At 43.7% G+C, this 24,068-nt stretch overlaps 1 protein-coding gene across 15 annotated transcripts in view; it reads left to right on the forward strand.

Moving 5' to 3' along the window:
* Positions 1-2,998: 2,998 nt before the first annotated feature.
* The window catches only part of nrcama (neuronal cell adhesion molecule a), a 174,947-nt gene continuing 153,877 nt past the window's right edge, over positions 2,999-24,068 (forward strand). For 7 of the 15 annotated variants that reach the window (XM_042335660.1, XM_042335664.1, XM_042335668.1 and 4 more), the window contains exon 1: positions 2,999-3,112. The gene's annotated coding sequence lies outside the window, so the exon portion shown is untranslated. The remainder of the gene's footprint in view (positions 3,113-24,068) is intronic. The other 8 variants (XM_042335669.1, XM_042335670.1, XM_042335674.1 and 5 more) reach the window with 3 other exon arrangements.

Below are 24,068 nucleotides of genomic sequence, written 5' to 3' on the forward strand. Positions count from 1 at the left end.
ACAAAGTCCAACACCATGTTATTTCATAACCAGACCACTCTTCCACTCCATTTCAAAACATACAACAAAACAGTTACAAATAAAAATAAACTTTAATAGATAAATTGTCACGTGAGGATTAGATGTTCTTGTTATATCCTGAAATAATGAAGTAATTTGTGCTGTTGCCCTGTGCTGCCTGCACAGCGCTGCCTGCCAACCATCAGTGGTCAGGCTTTCAGCCTTTCTGCCCCAATCTCCAGACCTCCAACCCGGAGCACCTCTGCCTCACCCCCTCTTTTTAACTCCTTCAAAATCTGTCTCAAGTCTTTCCTCTTTGACCATGCCTTTGATCACCCTCCCACTTCTACCCCACCCCTCCCACCTCCTCGCTCTTCACCCCCTCTTATCTCCAACCCCCATCTCGGATGCAAGCCCTTCATGGTCCACCACCTTGGGATGTCCTCCCAGCATGAAAGGCGCAACATAAATGCAATTTGTTGTTGGTTGGTGTCAGCTTGGCGAGGTTGAAGTGCTCTCGCCTCTGAGTCAGAAGGTTGTGGGTTCAAATACCACATCAGGACTTGAACTCACATTGTCTAAGTGAACGATGCAGTGCTGAGGGTGTGTTGCATTGTTGGAAGTGCCGTACTTCAGGTGAGATCTTAAAACACAAAATATACAGTCAATTCACTTTACACGTGAAGCGCTTTGAGACATCTCGATGACATTGCTGTGCGCAGTTGTGCTGCAGTTTGCCACAGTCACTCCACTTCACAGTAAAATCCTCCCAAAGTGATGAGTAAAATGCGTGGGACGCCGCCGTGCGCGATTGGCTGCCGCGTTTTCGCCCGCAAACCCACGGTCAGTTCACCTTACAGCATATGTCCGTGAAGCGCTTTGAGACGTCTGGAAGCCGTGAAAAGCGCCGTATCAATTGCAAGGATTATTATTATTATTATCATTATTATTATGAAATATTACAGGGCGGTGGGAAGTGATGAGGTGTGAGTGTGTGTGTGAGAGAGAGGAGTCCCGGGTGAGTGAATGAGTGTGTGTGTGTGTGTGTTGGCTACACACTGACTGTTGCTGAGGAGAGAGGAGAGGAGAGAGAGAAGAGAGAGGAGAAGAGAGGAGAGAGAGAAGAGAGAGGAGAGAGAGAGCAGCCGCTGATGTCGCTGCTGTTCTGCAGCAACGAATAAGACCTCCGAGAGCTCAGGTGTGTGGGAGTCGGAGCGCTGCGGCTGTGGCTGCGGCGCACATCACCGGACTGTTTGGTTTGCGTCGGAGGTTTTCTCTCCCCCTCTCCTCCTTCCCATCCCCTCTCTCTCTCTCTCTCTCCCCCCACCGCCCCTCCACTCCCTCCTCACACCCCCCCCACCCCCTCCTCACACACACACCCCCCCACCCCCTCCTCACACACCCCCCACCCCCTCCTCACACACACACCCCCACCCCCTCCTCACACACACACCCCCACCCCCTCCTCACACACACACACCCCCACCCCCTCCTCACACACACCCCCCCCCCCTCACACACACACCCCCACCCCCTCCTCACACACACACCCCCACCCCTCCTCACACACACCCCCACCCCCTCCTCACACACACACCCCCCCCTCACACACACACCCCCACCCCCTCCTCACACCCCCCCCCCCCACCCCCCTCCTCACACCCCCCCCCCCCACCCCCTCCTCACACACACACTCCCACCCCCTCCTCACACACACCCCCATCCCCTCCTCACACACACACCCCCACCCCCTCCTCACACACACCCCCACCCCCTCCTCACACACACACCCCCACCCCCTCCTCACACACACACCCCCACCCCCTCCTCACACACACACTCCCACCCCCCTCCTCACACACACACCCCCACCCCTCCTCACACCACACCCCCACCCCCTCCTCAGACACACCCCCCCCCCCTCACAACACACCCCCACCCCCTCCTCACACACACCCCCACCCCCTCCTCACACACACACCCCCACCCCCTCCTCACACACACACCCCCACCCCCTCCTCACACACACCCCCACCCCTCCTCACACACACACCCCCACCCCCTCCTCACACACACACTCCCACCCCCTCCTCACACACACACCCCCACCCCCTCCTCACACACACACCCTCCTCACACACACACACACCCCCACCCCCTCCTCACACACACACCCCCACCCCCTCCTCACACACACACCCCCTCCTCACACACACACACACCCCCCACCCCCTCCACACACACACACACACCCCCACCCCCTCCTCACACACACCCCCACCCCCTCCTCACACACACACCCCCACCCCCTCCTCACACACACCCCCACCCCCTCCTCACACACACCCCCACCCCCTCCTCACACACACACCCCCACCCCCTCCTCACACACACACCCCCACCCCCTCCTCACACACACACCCCCACCCCCTCCTCACACACACCCCCCCACCCCCTCCTCACACCCCCCCCCACCCCCTCCTCACACACACACTCCCGCCCTTCAGAAAACAACCCTCAGCCGAGAAGGGGGAGCAGCAGAGCGAAGGCTGTGCCCATCACACACCGCCTGATCCCCGGGGGTCTCTCTCTCTCTCTCTGTGTCTCTCGCTGTGTCTCTCCTCATCTCCGCTCCCGCACCTTCAGAGGCCGTGAGTACAGCACAGCCACAGCCACAGCAGCAGCACAGGGTCCGGCTTCACTGGGACCCCCTCCACCTACTTTTCTCCCCCCCATCCCCATCCCCATCCCCATCCCACCTCGTCCCTCCCTTTCAGAACATCTCTTTTGCTTGTTCTCAATTTTTTTAATATCTATCTATCTGTATAATTTTTTACATATATATATAATATATATATATTTTTTGGGGGGGAGGCGATGCGAGAGAGAAAAAGGGGGTTTTGAGCAGCTCACAGCCAGCGGTGCTTAACACTGACCACACACCTATATACACACACACACACACATACACACACACACACACATACACATACACACACACACACACATACACACACACACATACACACACACACATACAGTGTATTTATACAGTACAGTGCAGCTCTCGGTGATTTGGGTTCATTTCCAGAAGGAATACGACGAGAAAAAGGTATGTGTGTGTATGTGTATGTGTGTGTTTTTGAGGGGTGGGGGGGGGGGCGTTGTAAAATGCAGTGGAATGGGGGTAAAATGCGGCTTTTTTTTTTGCTTTATTCGCTAAGAAGCTGACGTGGGGGGGGGGAGGGGGGTGGGGGGGGAGGGGGGTGGCGGGGGGTGGCGGGGGGAGGGGGGGGGGGGGGGGCTTTTCTGATTCAGTGAAAGATGTCTGGTGGCCGAGGAGGCGTCAGTCGCAGCGTTAAATCCCCCGACTCCCGATAATCCATCCATTCCTGTGTGTGTCCGTGTGTGTGTGTGTGTCTGTCTATGTGTGTGTGACTATGTGTGTCTGTGTATGTGTGTCTGTGAGTGTCTGTGTCTATGTGTGTGTGTCTATGTGTCTACGTGTGTCTGTGGCTATGTGTGTCTGTGAGTGTCTGTGTCTATGTGTGTGTGTCTATGTGTCTGTGTCTATGTGTGTGTTTATATGTGTCTGTGTGTCTGTGTCTATGTGTGTGAGTGTCTGTGTCTGTGTGTCTGTGTCTATGTGTGTGAGTGTCTGTGTCTATGGTGTGACTGTGTGTGTCTGTGTGTGTGTGTCTGAAGCACTGGGGGAGAGACTGGGAATCAGTTACTGTATATTGGAGTGATTTTTTTTTGGGTGTGAGGAAGAGGAAGAATTTGGCTGTTTTTTTTAATGCTTATTACCCTGTCCTGTTGTTTGGGGAATCAGGAACACACACCCATCATCAACTGCGCCCTGAAATGATGGCTAAACCCCTACCAGCCCCAACCCTTCTCACTTCTCTCTCCCTATCTCTTTCCCTTTCTCTCTCTCCGCGTTTAATCGGTTCAGAGTTGAGTTTGCGGGATGCGGTGATGTGTGCGTTATGCGTTAAATGTGCCGACTCAACTCGGATCGGGCTGTTGGGGGGAGCAATCGGGTGGGTGGGTGGGTGGGTGGGTGGGGGCTGTAGCAGATTTGGTTATAAATAGAAAATTCAGTCTGGGTTGGCCATTCAGGCTGTGCTTCCCCTGATGTGTTGCACATGTCAAGGTCTGTGCGCGCTTGTCAATTTCAGAGTCACAGTCAAATCATCTTCTCTGACAAGTGCCTCCCTTCCACCTTTCCTCTCTACCTCCCCACCTTGCTCTCTACCTCTCCACCTTGCTCTCTACCTCTCCACCTTGCTCTCTACCTCTCCACCTTGCTCTCTACCTCCCCACCTTGCTCTCTACCTCTCCACCTTGCTCTCTACCTCCCCACCTTGCTCTCTACCTCTCCACCTTGCTCTCTACCTCCCCACCTTGCTCTCTACCTCCCCACCTTGCTCTCTACCTCCCCACCTTGCTCTCTACCTCCCCACCTTGCTCTCTACCTCCCCACCTTGCTCTCTACCTCTCCACCTTGCCCTCTACCTCCCCACCTTGCTCTCTACCTCTCCACCTTGCTCTCTACCTCTCCACCTTGCTCTCTACCTCTCCACCTTGCTCTCTACCTCTCCACCTTGCTCTCTACCTCTCCACCTTGCTCTCTACCTCTCCACCTTGCTTTCTACCTCTCCACCTTGCTCTCTACCTCTCCTCTCTCCTCATTACCACAAGCACCAAAAAGCAGTTTTCCCTGATGGCTCTCTCTTAGCTTTTTTGGATGCCTTCTGGGCTTGTGGCTTGTTCTCTCCCTTCTGAGTAGCTGAGCCTTTTTTTGGTCATTAATTATTAACCGTCTGTGAGAAAAACAGCGACTTACTAGAAGGATGCGCCGTTAATATTAAATAATATAGCATTGGTCATTTCAAAACGGCTCCAAGCACGAAACAGAATTTTGCGTCAATTGCAGTTGGCTCCGTTTTCTAGGTGAAAGCGAGAGCTGATTTGCACACTGCAGTATACCCCAAAATACCCATAAAGTGAATGACCAGTTTTATGTGGATTAATTGTTGGCCAGGATACCAGGAGAGACTCCCTTCTATTTTCAATTAGTGCCATAGGATCTTTAACGTCCAAGTGAACAGAACCTCATTTTAATAGCTTGTTGAAGTACATTACCTCTTTCAATGTAATGCTCCTCCTGCCCCATATTTCAGTGTCAATAATATTTAAGTTTTATTAACGTCTCCAGACCCTCTTTGACCGCACCTTTGGTCACCCTCCTACCCCTAGCCCTCCATCCCTCCTGACCCCAACCCCCAGCTGGGGTCCAAATACCTGACTGTCCAGCGCCTTGGGAGGTACTCCTGACGTGAAAGGCGATATACAAATGTAATTTGTATAGAAGCGATACATAAATGTTTGTTAGTTAGTTCTTTAGTTAATTCAGGTTATCTGTCTCATTCTTTGCCTTCCCAGCAAATATTGTTATGATGGGTTTGCTGAATACAACACTTATTTTATCAACCATTCTCTTCCACATTAGTATTTTTACTCATATTTATTTACACAGAAACTTACTGTAGTTAAAGAAATGTGATTTGCAGCCTGCACAGTATGTTGATAAATTGCCTATGTTTACTTATAAAGTGTGAAATGTTGCTTATTTGTTTTTTAAACAAAGCTTTTGTAACTATTGCATGTAAAACAAATTGAAGTATGTGTTGCATTAAATGTACACCTGAGCTGCAATTGTGAAAAACTGGTGTTAATATCAAGATAAATTGTTGCCGTCCTGGCCAACAGTTCCCCAGACAAATTAGTCATTCATCTTATCGTTGTTTGGGGGAAATTTCAGTTTGTAATGTAGCTGGCTCATTTGCCTACAACCGCACAGTCACTCGATTTAATGCTGATTACTGTGAAAGCAGTTTGAGTAGTTTTGACGTGAGGAGCAGCAATGGGCACCCTTCTGGGTTTGTGTGCAATAAATGACATAAGATGGGGTTCGCCTGCTGCAAAGTACAGTTGCTAAACCCACTTGGAGTCCATTCCTTTTTGAGAAAATTAAAGGCAAAAAAAATCCTACTTCAATGTGTTTGGCATTAAACTGGTGGAGATGGTGGCACTTCTGACCAAAAATAAAAGGCGACAGTCATTCACGTCTAGTGCCTTCCTCTGGCTTCTGCATTTCATTTTAGCTGGATACCACCCAAACTGCATGTGCCGAATTGGGCATTGTGTTTTGTTTCATCCACAAAACACAACGTCAAATTATTTTTATAGTATATGCTGTGAAGTGCTTTGAGGCGTCTCGATGACATGAAAAGCCACTACATCATATGCAAGGTTTATTATTATTATTATTGCCGTTGTGCCCAGCTGCACAGAACACTCACATGCACAGAATGAAAGATAACTCTTGTGTTGAATGGGGAAAATGACACCACCTTTAAATGGCAGGTCACATTTAAGGATTTGAATGCCTCTACATTTTACTTTGGACACGTGGGTCACAGATCTGTCGTTCCTGCGTTACACCAATTCATTGGTTTAACAAATGAGGAAAAAGTCAATTTGTTTTTAACTTGACCAGTTTTGTAAGCTTTGCTTTTTGCAGTTCTTTAAACCTTGGCACACAGAATCATTGGGTCCAGCTCTTTGGTGAAAAGGGACATGAAGGTCGGAGAAATTGTTCACGTACCTTGAATCTCGTGTGTGCGGTTCGTGTACGCCGATTGTTGACCTTCATTAATTGCACAGAGATTCTGGCTTTGTGGCTGGCAGCAACCCAGAGATGCTGGAATTGGAATGCGAGTTGATATGTGGAAGGAAAATATAACTTCCCCCCCCCCTCCCACCCTCGCAATAAATGAGAGAGTGAGAAAATATTTGGACAGGCTTTTCCACCGCTTCCTGAAAACTATAATACAAGAGAAATGACAGTGTTGAATGGATCAGTGAGTTTCACCATCTACGTTCACGAACCTCCACTTTGCATGCCCATTCTCATCCTGGCTGTTTGGAGAAGACAAGCATTTACATAGCACCCTTCACGTGGGTCGTGCCACTGAGCACTTGCAAATTAGGCGGAAAATTCCACGATATTAAGCAATTGTCTCCACTCTCAAAAATTTGCATTTCTGAAAGATATTGTGTTAAAGACATTTTTAGCATTGTTGGTGGACGAAGACGAGGCCCTTTTCCAAATGGCAAGAGAATTGAAAGGAGGGAGCAGCAGTTAGGAAGGCACTTGGCAACTTATCCCTATGGCTGACTCAAGAAGATAGCTAGGGGGCTGGACATAAGCCACTTTTCTGCTCCGGAGGTCAGTGAGCGGCAGGGTGAAGGAATAAATGAATTCTGAACCAATGTCACGGTACCTTGCAGCTTTAGCTGTGACACGTGTTTGTGATGCATCTATTTGTTTTAAATGTGAAAATTGTAACACAATTTTAAAAAAAGATGATTGGTCCCTATCCAATTACAATCCTACTGTTCAATTGCCTTTGTAAAATTGTCTTTGGCATAGCATTTAAATTATGCCATTGTCATTGTAATGGCATTTAGTTTCAAATCGTATAAGTCATTGCGTTGTGTGATTCAAAACAAACAAAAATAGTCCACTGAACATTTAAGAATGTTTTCAAAGGGAATAACAGGAAATCTTTCGGAAGTGCATGATTTGTCAGAGTGGGGGGAAAAAAAGCTTCATATCTTACTATTTGAAACCTAATTTGCCCCATAGTGTGATTGATAGCGCTGGCTAATTTATTATTAAATTTACATGCTTGTTCCAACCATTTGTTTGCATACACTTAACTTAAATCTGTGAATATGGGCAGTTTATTTTAGCATGGTACCAATGGTGGCAACAGAAATTAACAATAGATTGAAACATTTCTTTCTGGGCATTTGCAAAAGGAAGTTGAAAAACAATTGTGAGCTGAAATAACTATTATATGGCTATATAATAGAACCAGATATTACAGCATGTTTTCATATTGTATGAGACACATAATGCTGCACAATTCAAATATTTTAAATTTCTTGAATTTCTCTTTCTAGAAGTGACCCGAAAAAAGTGTTTGGGTTCCATTATGCGGTCGTATTTGCTCCAGATCTGCATTTATGCATTTCCCTAAAGGCCTTTTGGATGAGAGGATTTCAGATTGACTTTTGTACTTAGTGCTAGTTTAAGCTTAAATCATAATGTATCCAAAACTTGGCTTGAAGGCACATCAATCCTCAAATGGTGCAGTTCCAATGATCCTTGGGTAAACTCTTATTAGTAATCAAGCCTCTCCTTGTTTGACGATGTGTAAACATTTGTTGCCAACTCTGTGAATGGAGAAGCACAGGTATTTCCTGTTATTTCTTCAATGTATGGGTATGGAAAAAAAGAACTTGCATTTTTATAGTGTCTTTAACATGTGAAAAATATCTCAAATCACTGCATTAGTAAGTACTACATTGTTAAGTGTAGATACCATTTTCCTAGGGAAACACAGCAAAATTTTGCAACAGCAAAGGCCCAGAAACAGTCATGGGGTGAATGGCAAGTTCATCCAGAGGATAGCATTCTTTCTGGGTATTTTTCAGAGGATAGCATCTTCTACTATCGGCATTAACATAAGATACTGGAGTGTGACCATTAATATCAGATACTGGAGTGTGAGTGTTAATAGAAGATACTAGAGCATTCAGTTATCAGCTTTTTTAACCATAATGATAAAATTAGATTTACTTCTGAAGCAATTTATGGAAATGATTTAAAATGTACCCAAGATACTGAAGTTAACATTTTCAAATTAGGACTGTTCCGTCAGTTAACCTTGGGTTTGCTTTGAAGGGATGATATTTTCACTGTTCATAAGGCAGTAATTTGGCATTGATATTGTGGGAAACCTATTACTTTTTACCTATCAAAGTGCTACTGAACAATAGGCAATGTATTCCCTGTGTCAACAAGAGTGACAAATCCCATCAGCATTCAGCTCTAATGGTCAGTCAGTGGGAGGTGCCATTCATCAATGCACTTCATTGGCAACAGAAACCAATACAAAAACTATGCTAGAGGTTAAGAAGTATTGCTGATGCATTTCAATGATAAGGTGCTATATCAAATGCAAGGATTATTATTATTATATGTCAGCCTGGTACAGTGGTAGAACACTCGCTTCTGAGTCAGAAAGTTGTCCGTTCAAGTCCCACGTCGGAGCTTGGAATCTCATAATCTAAACTGACACTCCAATACAGTGTTGGGGCGAAGTTGCATTGCCAGAGGTGCTGTCCTTTGGATGAGACAGTACACCAAGGTTCCATCTGCCTGTTCAGGTGGACGTTAAAAATCCCATGGCATTATCCAAAAAGAGAAGGGAATTTTTTTCTCCCGGTGTCCTGGCCAACAATCCCCCAAATAAAATTGAACCCTCACTCCATGGCTGTTTGTGGGACGTTGCTGTGTGCAATTGGCTGCCTTGTTTCCCCCACAAAATCCACAGTCAATCCATTTTATAGTATATCCTGTGAAGTGCTTTGAGATGTCTCAATGAGATGATAAGGCTCTGTATCAGATGCAAGGATTATTATTATATAAAGAATAAGACAGATTCTGTGTTTTGAGTCAAGAGTCCATCATGGGTTGGAGATGATGAATCATTTGGAATGTGCTGTCATATTGTTCCAGCCTTGTCCGTGATTGTGCGTGCGGGGGGTGGAGAGGGGTTGCTCAACGGACATCATGGGTTTGAAACATAGCTCTCCAACTGACAGTGAGAGAGGTGTGGGTGAGTGGCAGGTAACACCTTATGAAAATAGAGTGAAGCAGCTGTCTCATGGTTTAGAAGAATATTATCTTCTCAATTACGTATTAATGCAGGACATTTCACAGCATTGCCCTGGTCATGACAGTGATGATATAGAATTATGAAAAAGGAAGCCACTGCACCATGTTAGTTAATAATCACAATAATAATCCTTGCATTTGATATAGCGCTTTTCACATCTTCTCAACGTCTCAAAGCGCTTCACAGAATATACTGTAAAGTGAATTGACTGTATATTTGTGGGCAAAATGTGGCAGCCAAATTGCGCACAGCAGTGTCCCACAAACAGTCGTGGATTGAAGTGACCAATTTATTATTGTTTTTTTTCTTGAGGGTTTATTGTTAGGCGTGTGGAGTAAGAAAACTTGCCCAAAGTTTTGCCCTGCCGGGAATCGAGCCCAGGTCTCTCGCTTGAGAGGTGAGAGCTCTAACCACTGAGCTACAGGACTCCTCATTCAAGACATCTTTTCTCATCCCATTTCCTCTTTCTGCGCACATTATAATAATGATCTTTCCATTTCATCCAGTGCTTACAATGTCAAACGTCTTGAAGCATTTGAAGCAAAGAATACCCCAGGTTTCTGTGTGGTAGAGTGACAGTTTGTGAGCAAATATAGCATCCATTTGTGCCTGGAAATATCACACAAATATTTGTGAAATAAATTATATCCTTCACCTGTGGCATCTTTGGGCTGAAGAGCTCCTTACGTTTTTCAAAGAATGCCATGGATCTTTAACATCCACGTGAACTGTCTTTCTTCAGAAACCAGTTTTCTACAGTATTTAAGCTTCCAAATTAAGACTCAACTTGAGAATTCTTCACAACTCTGCAATATTCTAAAAATTAAGATAAAATGTTTTTATCCGCTGAGACTTGGTGGAATTTCGGGCCTATTCTCTTCTGTTCAAAATTCCTGGTCTTTCTCACAGTGAAGGCAGAGAAGTGAGCCGAGTGTGATTTGCTACTTCTGCGTTTTATTGTGGGAGGCTCACGAATTGCAAAGCTCATACCATCCTCTCCGGGTGGATCCAGCAACAGTTTTTTCCAGAGACTCTGTTTATGCTACTCAATGAATATTTTGCAAATTGTGGGGCTTCATCACCTGCGTGAATGTGTTCTTTATTTTGAGTAATTTGAACTCACAGGTAAGTGAACTCATTTCAGTGTAGCGCTGTGGCAGTGCTGTCAACAAGACTGACAAATTGATCAGGCTTCAGCCCTAGTAACATGGTCAGTCATTGAGAGGTGCCATTTGTTTCTGTCTGTCAACACATCTCATTGGCAAAAGAAGACAACAGAAATTGGATGAGACGTTAAACCAAGGTGCTTTCTGCCTGTTCAGGTGGAAGTTAAAGATCCCATTGCACCCCTCGAGGGTTTCCTAGCCAACAATCCCCCAGATAAAATCTGTAATTTCATGGCTGTTTGTGGAACATTACTGCACGAAAGGGTCTGCTGTGTTCTCCTGTAAAACACACAGTAAATCCTGTAAAGCCCTTAAGCGTTCTCTCAACGTGAAAGGTGCTGTAAAGATTATTTTTAACGAGGCATATAATGGATTTGATCACATCTCAAGTCTGCTTAAATTGCCATAAAAATATTTACTGAAGGGGGAAAAAAAGTTTATATTGGATTTGTTAATACAAGGTTTATTATTGATTACAAGGGTCTTTCCCCTTTGGAAGAGTTGAGTAGAATCTGTACAGTGGATGCAAAATGAATTTAATTTCCTGTAGAGATGAGTATGAAGCACAACAAATGATGTGCAGTGATGTGTATATCCAGAGGCTCAGATGAAATGCTGTGCTTTTAATCATGTTGGGGAAAACACAAACTAGTATCATTTTTGTCTGGCTTCATTGCAATAAGTAATTTGTTGTACCCTAAGGAGAAAGAGGGGAAAAGATGGTCAGCGGTTATTTCTGCCCATGCGGTTGCTGTTCGCAGACAGAATGTATTAGAATGCACATAAATTTGGTATTGATTCTTCTGCGATTGTATTTAACAGCACAGAAATGCTGCAGCTGAAGCAGAATCGATTGGTGACAGTGAATCCCACGTTCTGATTGTCGTAAAGATTGAGCATCAAATCTGAGCCGCTTGATTGTCAGCAGAAGCGTTGAATTGAATCATTGCTTCAAATTTGCTGTCAGTTTTTTTTTTGTACCCACGCGTGCATCTTTGTATGTATATATGACATTTCTCGCAATATCCTGGCCAGCAATCATCCAAATCACATTACTGCAGACCTCCCTTGCTTTGCCAGTGTGTCTTCGTGGAACCAGTCTAGTCCCCAGGTAGGCTCTACAATCTCTCTCTCTCGACCTCCTCAAAGCAAACTGTATTTTATATTCATGATTATTATTTTATTGCTTTCCAACAGGTGAAAGGGCTGAGTTACAACAGATTTCAAAGCTGGATCCTTCTAGTCCCATGTCCCTTGCTTAAGCCACTGAGCTAACTCCATAATCTGTAGTCAGCCTGGGTCAGGTGGTCACACTCGCCTCTGAGAAGATAGTGAGTTCATTGTTGGAGGTGCCATCTTTTGGATGAGACAAGAAACAAGGCTCCATTGGCCTGTTTAGGTAGATGTTAAAGATCTAGTGGTACTATTCAAAAAGAAAGGGAATTTCTCCCCATTGTCCTGGCCAACACTACTCCAACTACAATTAATCATTCTCTTCATGGCTGTGCACAATTTTTGTCAACTAAGTTGCCTACAAATACACAGTCACTATACTTCATAGTAAAACCCTGTGAAGAGTTTTGAGGTGTCTTGACAACATGATAGGATGCTATTCCAAACATAAGGATTATTATTATTACATAATATTCTCATTCTATATTCCATATTGTAAGATCTCTGGCATCCTACTCTGAGTGAAGGGTACTATATAAATGCAAGTTGTTGTTTGTTTTATTAGTTAAGCATTTAGCTTGTGAAATCTAATTATAAATCTTCAAATGCAATTTTTTTCATATTTTCCAACTCGCTCTTTCCCCCTCCTTGTCATCCAGTTCGTTTTTTCCCTTGGCAGCTCTTAACTGCAATAGCAATCTCTTTTATGTTCCCTGAGAGGAGAAGACTGAGCGATGTGGACTGAATGTAATCGCCATGCTTGTTATTAAAAAGTGTTAATGTATATTGATCTCTGTTCACTTATGTAAGTAATCCCAGATCAGAGCTTCCTTAGAAAGTAGGCCAAGGTAAGAAACTGCGTCACAGTGCCCTGATACACAGATGTCCCGGTACATTTATGCTGCATTCAGCTCCTCACTGACAGCAGTGATTTACTTCTGCATGGCAGAGCCCTTATCTGCTTGGCCCACTTTGACTCCAGTGTAAAGCCAGATACCAGTCTTTTTGTACACAGCTATCTCTGTGCTGCACCAAGCTTGGCCTGGGTCCAGTGTGCCCACCAGAGTGTTGCGTAATTACGTTGCAGCATTTTCCATAATTGGAACAGCCGAGTTGCCGTTTGACGTTTTAAACTTGACTTCTGAGCTCGTACCTTAGCTTCCTCTGACTGTACTAATTATATCACCTTTGATTACATTGAACACCATTTGCCATCTATTGGCCCAGTTTCTCAAAATATCCCCAATCATCCTGCAAGTGGTTCCATTGTGCCTCGTTGTTTGCTCCAGTTGTCAATTTAGCATTGAAAATTTGGCAGTGTTCGCAATCTACTTTCTGGAGCCTATCAGTGTGCCTGTGCCTTTTGTGCGCAATCATCCTGGTTCACATGAGGATGAAACTTAGTTTTTATATAACGTTTGGGAATAAATTGTTGTATTGCAATTAATATAATCTGGCTCAATTGGTAGCACTCTGGCCTCTGAGTCAGACGGTTGTGGGTTCAAATCCCTCTTTGGGACTTGGATTCACATTGTCGAAAATGATACTCCGATGAATGCTGGGGTTGATGCATTGTTGGAGGTGCTGTCATTTGGATGAGACGTTAAACCAAAGCTCTGTCTGCCTGTTCAGGTGGATGTTAAAAATCCACCTGAACAGAGAAGGAAGTTTCTCTCTCCTGGTATCCTGGCCAACAATCCCCCAGAATTCTAATCCATCAGACCTTGTAAAATGCTTAGAGAGATTTATTTTTTATGGGAAATGCACTGTAAAAATACAACTTATTACTATTTGGCAGTTTAATGGTCAAACTTCTTAGTTTTTTTAACAGCATTTTAAAAAGTGCACTGAAATGTTTAGTTGCTCATCGTGAGTGTAAAGTCACCTGCAAAGAAACGCTTATTGAGAAGTACTGTTGAATTTTGTTGTCAAGATCCTGTTAGTTCCTGGAAGATGTAGCAAGACTGCTCAGGTTTACAAATGTGCCCGAGGGGGTTATGAAATGTATTCCATCTAACTGTAATAGAAACATTGAGGCAGCAGTTATCTTCTTTAATGAGAACAATTCCCTAAAGGAAACTGAACACTGTCATTGACTTAATCTCCCAAATCACCTCAACATTCAATATGCAAAGGAACTGATATGACTTTAGAAAAAATGGTTTAATGTGTGGCATAATTGTTGATATGAATAGTCAGGCAGATTGTATCACAAGCACAATGTGAATAACAGCACAGTCATTTTGAACAATGTTTAATCACGTATCGGTTGTTTTTTAATGTGCTTTGTTTGGTGCATTTCGTGCAGTGTTCATTCACATGTATATTTTGTTTGTATTTTCTGTGTGAGCTCATTTTCCCTTCCTCAGTGAATGAGTGGGTGACTGGGAGTGGTCCTATTCCTCCTGTGTTACCAGTGAGGACATGTTGTGGAGATGCATTAGCTCAGTGAGAGGTGGTGAATTGGGTGGATGGAAAGCTCCGTCCAATCACACTTTCCTGCTCTTTCACTCCAATACACTTGCTCTGCATAGGCTCACCTAATTCCCTTTTCAATGCCTCCGAATGACTTCAATTGCCACCTTTGGCACTTAATTCTGAAATCCCTCAAGGAGAAAATAATTCTTCCTGACTTCCTATCACTGGATCCTAGCTTATTCTGTCATTTTACATTTGGGCATAGCAGTTCCTCATTGATAGGGTTGTACCAGCTGTGGTTCCTGGCTTCACACTCCTCGATGGTTCAGGGTGATAAATAGAAAGATGTGATTAAGTTCTGAGTTTTGTAATGAACCTTCAGTGGGTATGACGACAGAACAGTTGTCACATGCATGTCAACAACAACAAACAACTTATATTCATATAGCGGCTTTTATGCGGGGTAGTGTCTCAGAGCGATAAACAATGACAAAGCTTGATGCCAGAGATTGTTAAACAATGATATCGAGTCTTGTATATAAATTGCAATTTACATTTAGATCGCACCTTTCACGTTGGGAGGATGTTCCAAAGCTCTTTGACTACCCGAGCTTGGGAAAGCAAAGGGGTGCAGAGAGGAAAGATGACTGAAAGCACGGAAAGAGGTACATCTTCAGATGGACCTTTGTCAAGGTGAGGGAGGGAGCAAATCCGAGGGATGCCAGGATGGAATTCCACAGAGCAGGGGCGGAATGGCAGAAAGCTCTATTATAAAGAAAGAAGAAGTTGGAGCTACGTGGTGAATGCTGTCATGTTTTCAGCAGTGTGTTTTATTTGTTCATAAATTTCCATACACTGGGAGAAGCTTACCAAAATTAATGGTGCTATCGCCAAACACACTCTATGGCATTTGCTGGTATATTATGAGAATGTTATTAACCATGCATTATTAAAGGGATCAAGGGAGTAATTTTCCTGCAGCTAAGCTGCTTAAGCAAATTATTCAGCACAAATATTCATTTGATGCTGGAATTTATCAACGGTATATTACGCTGCGAAAAGTGGAAATGACACACCCTAGCTTGTTCATAAAACTGTAATGATCTTCCAGTCACTCCTAACTCCCACTCAGCTTCCTCGTTTGCAGTTTGAAACCATTTCTTTTCACAGAAACGAGAAGATCGAAATTAAACCCAAGTGCTCACTTCACATGAGGGGCAGTAACATGTATGCATTTATGTAGTGCCTTTCGTACAGGATAGTGTCTCAGAGCCTTGGACAGCACTTGAATGAAGCTGGTGCATTGGCTGTTGTGTCCAGTAAAATTGCAATATCGAATTTGCACGTGTTGCGCAGGTGGCCTTCTAAGCTATGTGGAGCTCTTTGAGACGTCCTCCAGATAAGAACAGTGAGATATAAATACCGATTGTTGTTGAATAAACCTAGATGTGGTTTCACAATTTCTCAGTGTGAAGCAGTAACCCGAACAGTACTGTCTAACCTTTGAGAAAATTGATGATATTGGAATGTAACTGCAAGCAGTGAAGAAGGGAACTGGCAGCTGAATAATAATTTCAAAACAGCTTTTGTGAAACTTTTCTTGTTGGAGGTCTTATACGTATGGATATAGCAAATGCTTAATCATGCAGTCTGCTGGATATTCATTTCATATCCGTGCCTGCTTTTAATGTGTGTATTGAATGCTGGTAGTGCAGTTCATCGAACAACTGGAACTATGCTGGGAATATTATTATTATGTCGATATCATTGTTGGTTTGAGTTGAGTCAGATTACAGCCAAAGGATGTTCTCTCCATCAGGCAGAAGGGGGTTTGGGGAGATTTCAGACATGTCAATGTCCTACCTGCAGGATTTGATATTTACGAATCCTTTCATGGATCCCTGAATATCAGCCTCCAAAACTTCCTTTTTGCTTCCATGTTCAATTCTCAAACTATCTGAGAGAGAGAGAGAGAGAGAGAGAAGACAGAGAGAATAGATACAGTACCTTGCTGTCAGGCTCTTAGCATTGCTGCTTTGTAACAAGAAGCAATACAAACTTATGTCTTCATCAGTAAATGAGGATGTTTAGTCTGAATGAAACCAAAGGAAGGTCATCACACTGCTTTAGTCAAACCTAGATGGCAGTTGTTTCCACATTGATCAGTGCTGGAATTGAGGATTTTCGTGTTTCGTGGAGGAATCAAGTTCAGATTTTAAAATCCATCTGACAGAATAAATCTCTGAAGGCAGTGAGTCCTCCTTAAATAGAATATGCCTTTGAATCCTGTTAGCGTACGTACAATAGATGGGGATGGCAAAAATTGTTGCTTGTGAGCCCGTTTGTATGTGAGGGAGAGATAAGCCTGAGCTGAATTAACTAGGCGGCGATAATTTGGGAGCAATAAGTGGTGAATAATATGAACAGGGATGCGCAGTAAGGGACGAAACAGCCAGTGAAGATCATTACAACTGACTGCGAGAGCTTTAGACAGTTACTTGGGAATGCTTGTCATTTGCACTTGAGCTTACAGCCCGGTCATTGCAGAGACGCAAGTTTTGAGAACCATCGGTGCTCCCTGATCCTGTCGTGTCCATTGTAATGTGACCGCACAAGGTCATTGGTGGAATTTCACCCTGGAGCTGCTGGTGTGCGAGTTACGTTGACTGCTGCTGTGTGATTGTCAATGAACGATAGCAGAGGGTTCGATGTACGGATTGGAACGGGGAACACTCTTATAGATGATTCTGATTTTGTTTGACTGCGGCGTTTATTGTCTTTGAGGAAAATGCAAAAGCTGCAATTGCTGTTCCTCGTGCTCGAGGCCAATGTCAGATTCTTATGTTCTTTCAGAATAAAAATAAGTTGAGGCTCATGGTAATAATACTCCTTACATTTAGTATACCGCCTTTCACATTGGGAGGATGTCTCTAAGCACTTCATGCTGTGTATCTGTAAAGTGGGGTGACTTATCTTATTGTGACCTGATACCTTAATGCAACGATCTGTGTTAAGCAATATAGCAGCAATATATATTTGTATCTTTTGATTCAAACCCCGTATTTTCCATTCCATCTGAGGTATTGCATTGATGTGCAATCCGGTTGACCAATTTCATGAATAAACTATAGGCGTGTGGGGAAAAGAGCAGGTAAATGGTACTGAAAAAAGGCTGCTCTTTAAAAGAGCCAGTGCAGGGGGAGAGGCCACAGACAGGTGGGTGGTCTGCCTCACGTTGTATTGACTGTACACTTGACTGTGCAGGTGAACCTTTCACTGAATGTTGCTCTCAGTCCTGAGCTGGATTCATTCAGGCTGTTTCATGGCTTCATTCCTCAATTGGATCAAAAATGTAAGGTCGAGCAGGCGATAAAGTGAACCGTTAGAACCAGAGAAAATATCCACAAATGATCATCGCAAACAACTTAGTAGAAAAATGTGAATGCCCAAAGCAACCAGTGGCTGGCAGAAAATAAACAAAACAAGGCCCATTCTGCCATTGTTTTAGATTTCTGATTAACCTTTATCCTTCAATGTAATTCTCAATTTTGCTCAGATAAGAGGTCAGTTATCCCCCAGAATTACACCTTGTTAGTTTTTAATTTGTAATTCTAGCTTTGACAAGTTAGCTCAGATTTTTAAAAAAAGCTCTTATCTGAAACATATTGCTGAATCAGTTCCAGTAAGAGTTGGATTGGAATTAGATTGCATTTCACAGGCTGGTGCTAGTGATCACCCTTTGGTTTTGACCAGAGTCACGTACTGTAAGTGCAAGTGATTCTACAGCACTTGACCTGGAGATGCTCTACAACCACCTAATGAGAAAGTCTGCACTGCCGGTTCTGTGAGCAGTTGATTGCACTGTTGGTTCTGTGCAAACAGTATTCCCTGCTTTTGCAGTGATCAGCACTATGTAAGGAATCTTGAAAGTTTTTTTTTGAAAAGCAAGGCTCTGTGGTTCATTTTGCCAAAGACCATTAAAGGAACATCCTGCGGTGACTTTATTCTCGCAATTGTTGGGGGGAAAAAAACATTTTTACTGTATAATTGCTGACCTACTTATTCGAACTTCCATCTTCACGCCCCTCTGAGACTGGCCGGGGAAACAACTCATGATGTCCTTTTGCATTGCTGTACGGAAAGCAGGAAAATAGATTTCAAGGGTCATGGGATAAACCCAATGTAAGATGTCAGGATTTACCTTTTTGAATGTCGCTCTCAGTCCTGAGCTGGGATATGATTCTTTTAAGGAATTCAACCAACTTGAGTGAGCCTCACGATAACCAAACAAGTATTCTTTTTTTTCCCTTCCCACCCATCTTATCACAGAGAGCTAAATATGAAAATTATATCCTGTGTAATTTATCAGAAACATATCAACATCAACTGAACACAGCTCCAACTCAGTTGATTTTCTGACCCTCTGCAATTGGTGAATAGTGCATTGCAAGGGGGGAGGGGAGGGACTGCAGATAGTTCGTCTGACTTATGGGGTTTAAAAGGCGATTTTACTTTGTTTCCAAGAGGACAGTGCTTTCCAGGTTGAAACATTCATTGAAGGCGGCCTGGCATGAAACTGTTTTATCAGTGTGTCAGCGCCGCTGAATCCTCAAGCGATTATCAACTTAATAGCGAGGAGTACCACAGGAGCTTTGCAATGCAATGTTTACTGATGTGATGCTGATTCAGTTTCATTTATGCTGATGGTGTAGGCTGAGAAGCATGTCAGCTATTTGACTTGTGTCTGGTTAGTTTATTTCACACAGCTTGTTTTCAAGTGTTCAAATTTTCAGCATGTCCCAGCGTATTTCTCGCTGCAATCAGAGATACAAGTTTGTGCTGAAATTACTGTGACAGACAGACAACAAATAAATAAGTTCTGAGGTACAAGTTGATTTGTTTGTGCAATTACATTTTGCTGGATCCTAATGGGTTTATGTCACAGTGCTGTCTGCTGATCAGCCAAGCAGAGCTGTATTGCAGGCGCTTTGCTAAGCGTTGTGGCATTGAAGGTTGGCTGAGTTTTTCACCCATTTACCTCAATAGAATGCTGAAAAGAAACTGGAACAAAGGATGTCTGTTTCTCTTCTCTCTCTTGCTGGGCTGTTGTTGTCGTCCTTCCCAGTAAAGCGGGGGGATGAGGGGGTCAGAGATGAAAAACGGAGGAAGAGAATCCATGCATTGTGTTGCATTCTAAATCGCCAGTTAGTTCTGGCACTTTCTCTTTCATTATTCACTGCTATCTGCAGAGCCACTGGGTACTAGGTGCTGACAGAGCAGAACATAGAATATGAAGCAATGTAATCAGATAGAAGCAGTCTGAATTCAGTCACTCTCTCATTAATGAGTACATTAAGCAGCTTGTTAGATGTGGAAGTTTTGAATAAAGTGGACTTGGAGGTTAGATGCCATTCAATGCAGCAGATATAAAGTTGTGAATTGGGAAAGAGCCTGTTTTATACATTTGCTGGCATTGAGTTGGTCCGCTTTTGTCACTTAATCATATGCTTGTCATTCTTACTGATCACCCTTTCAGCTTGCCTTCACGTTCCGCAATGCTGGCGAGGAACTCCCCCCGTTAGGAATCTGTTTGTGAGAGAAACCTCATTCACTGCTGTTGATGACATTCTTGTGTTCATCAGTAAATTATGGAAGTTATTTGTAGGTCACGACACATGGGATTTGCAGCTGTTGACACAGCCCACGTAAGTACAGGCGTAAGACCGTGGTAACAGTTACTGTATGCATTGAGATTACTGCCTGTGGCAGTTTGTCATCTTGAGCGCAGGACTGTTAGACCTCCAGTCCTGACTAACCAATTGTTATCTGGGTTTCCCCCTCCGGCCTGAGTTTGCCGGCTTGTCTGGGAAGGATGCAAAATTACTGGGAAGGAGGGAGTGGGGGAAGGACATCCTTCTCCATACGGTCATAGTGCAATTTTGGTCCCCTCCCCCCAATGGGGTAGCCAAGATGCATTGTTAAGTGGAAATGCCTGAGCTGAGTGAGCTGAGCTGTGCTGTTGTGCAGGTTGGCGAGTTGAGAAGGGAAGCCAATTGACAAATCTGTTTTTGTGAATTCTTTGCAGCTAAAGCCTCTATAGCCTCTGTAGTGTCAATTGTTTTGTAAAAGGTTTCTGCATGTGTCAGACTTACAAAGAATGCAGGACATCCACTGGTCACATGTACCGTTTGTCCGTTGTACGTTTTGGTTTATTTTGTTGGCAAGGACAGATCAGAGCAATCGCTTCCGACCTATCGTCACCGTCAAAAATAAACCTCCTTACAGGATAATATCTTTCTTCTGTGTGTGTTTCTTCAATTCTATTTTAAATTAGTCTGGTTCACTTGGTAGCTCTCTGGCCTCTGAGTCAGAAGGTTCAAGCTCCACATTGGGACCTGTAACCCATGCAGTCGGTGCTGACACTCCAATACAGTGCGGGAGTGTCAGTATAGACTGCTTTGTCATAGGTGCCGTCCTTCAGATGAGTCGTTAATCTGAGGACCCGTCTGCCTTTTGAATTAGATGTTAAAAGATCCCATGGCATCGCTTGAAAGAGAAGGAAGTCTCTCTCTGCTGGTGAACAATCCCCCAACTAAAATTGATCATTTATTTCATGGCAGTTTATGGGACATTGCTGTGTGTAAATTGGTTGCCGTGTTCGCCTACAAGTAGAGAGTTGCTATACTATATAGTATATCCTGTGAAGCAGTTTAAGGCATCGTCAAATGGACTTTGTCAAATGTAAGGAATTTGATTATAATCTGGGAAAAATCATTCTTCATCACTCCCCTTTAGACGTGTGGGGGATGATATGTTCCAAAATTAACCTCATACTCCATTGCTTCAAACTACTTGTCACTGATCTTTCTCTGCACAGAAAGAAAAGGCAGTGTTTTATTCCTGTCTCTTTAATTCCATCTTCAATTTTTCTCTTTCTCCCTCTGCTAATATACATTTGCTTTGAATTGTTGAGCGCATTAGACAAAAAAGTTAGGTTGCAAATCTATTTTGCCCACAAAATACACAGTCAATCCACATTATAGCATATCATGTGAAGCACTATGAGACATCTCAACAATGTGATAAGGTGTTATATCAAATGCAAGGTTTATTATAATGTTATCACAGGTTAAATTACTTGGTAGAGATAACTTCTTAATGGTATACAGTGATGGGTCAGCCAGACCAAGAACACCACCACTTTTCATATGAATAGATGTTACTTTTCTAAATATATTTGAGCTTCCTAAAATAGCTACCTTTTGCCAGAGGTAGATATTTTGTTCACCAGATGTTTTGTCAAGTTATTATTACTCCCCCTGTATCTCCCACTCATTTTATTATTGTTTTCATTTTTTATGTTGTAACACTTCCACTTTGTTTTCATGCCTAATCACATCAAAACATCTCAAAATACTTCAAACCGTGTGTTAGGTTGATGTGTAACGACTGTTGTTATGTCGACAAACAGCTAGTGTGTGTGTGCGTGTGTCAGCAACATCCCACCGATAGCAACATCTTGGCTTACCTGGCTGTCCTGACCGAATGTCTGTCGGACATCAAGTCCTGCATGAGAGCTAACTTTCTACAGCTGAACGTCAACAAGATTGAGTGCCTCCTGAATGGCTCCCATTAGCGCCTCCACACCTCAGGCACTGACAGTATCACTCTCCAAGGATGCACACTCCACCTCACTGAGCCAGCACAGAACCTTGGTGTCTGGTTTGACCTTTAACTATCCTTCCTACCCCACATCTATGCCATGACCCGCTCCGCCTTCCCCCACCTCCGCAACATCGCCCGGCTCCGCCACTGCCTCACACCGCAGACCACCGAGACCCTCATACATGCATTCGTAACATCCAGGCTCGACTACCAAACTCCCTGCTCGTCATCCTCACTAACTCCTCCATCCATAGGTTGCGGATCATCCAGAACTCTGCAGCCCGTGCCCTCTCCTGCACCAGGCGCCATGACCCTATCAACTCGTCCTCGTCTTGTGGGCTCAACGGGAAAGTGTTCAATTTCAGATTTCAATTTTGGAAAACAAATCTAAAAAAAACTAAATTACTGAAACGCATAAATAATATAGTTATGACGATTATGAATATATGGAGGAGATCTTTAGTTTCAACCCAACTGAGCCATCTTTCATTTGCATCGTATCTCCTCAAAACCGCAGGACTGGTTAATTTTTCAGAAACCCTTGGATCAAAACGTGTGTTTTAGCTTATCTTTAAAAGTGGATTTACGCATGTGCCGCTTTTATTGTTGAGTTTGGCTTTCGCCCTTGATGTTGCCGGCAAACCCTCACACAGGGAAATCCATCTGAGAACGTGAGAGTGAGCTTTAACCCGGGAGATTTTTTTCATATAAATCAAAGCAATTGTACGGACGTGTTCTGGGGATTTGTGCTTAACAGTGGAACAAATTGGTATCCGAGATGACAGAAGTCCCCTGTGACTATTGAGCTTGTGAGTCCTGTAACTGGTACCACTTGTTAAACTTGCTGTGTGCAAACCTTCAGTCACCCACAAGCATCCCTTGTGTATCCTAATACAACTTGCGTCTGTGCAAATCCATTCACGCAAAAGAAAGCCTCATCTGGGGTCGCTGCTGGGTGTGTTAGTACAATCATCGCAAATTAAAGGGTGAAGCATTCCAGTGGTGCAAGATTTGTGACCAGATGAATTGTTTTCTTCGAGCCAACAGACCAGTGAATTTTCTGTGTTGTACAGAATTCCAAGCAACAACAACAAATTACATTTGTATAGAACCTTTCACGTCACAAGTACATCCCAAGGCATTGGACAGTCAGGAATCGACACCTAGATTCACGCCACATTGCTGCTGTCCCTGGGTGATCAATATTTGGAACTCCACATCAGGAGGGCACACCCTCTGGTCCCCTTGATTTCATTGGGGTTCAAGAACGTACAGATGGCAGAAAGAATAGAAAGTAGGTAAGAAAATAATGAAAGTGTGAATGAGTCGATGTTAAAAAAAATTGAAAGGGAAGATTTCAAATCAAGGTGGCCGCAATGTGATGTTAATGTGCTGTGCGCACATTGGCTACTATGTTCGCTCATAACACACATAGTTACCATACTTTACAGCATATCCTGTTAAGCTTTTTGAGACATCCTCCTGACATGAAAGGTGCTGTTCCAAATGTAATCAGTATTATTATTAATGGACAAATAGTGTTAACATCTGTTTTCTGCGGTCTGACAGTCCTAACACTGGTCTGACCACCCATATAGTCATCAAAATCTTGAAATTATCTATAGGTTTGCTTCTTCCTGTGGAGCCTGCAGCTTATCCCTGCTTTGTTGTTTGTGACCCCATTGCATCTTTCTGCTGAAAGCTGCAAAACTCCATCTGATAGTTGTGTGGGATTGCTCTGCAGGTAATTCCTTCCTTTTCTTCTCAACTCCGTGTGGCTTCCTTCAATCATTTTTACATTCTTCTTGTTTCCAAATGAAGAAAGTTC

Source organism: Callorhinchus milii, unplaced genomic scaffold (assembly GCF_018977255.1).
Source record: "Callorhinchus milii isolate IMCB2004 unplaced genomic scaffold, IMCB_Cmil_1.0 Scaffold5, whole genome shotgun sequence".
Classification (NCBI taxonomy): Eukaryota; Metazoa; Chordata; class Chondrichthyes; order Chimaeriformes; family Callorhinchidae; genus Callorhinchus; species Callorhinchus milii.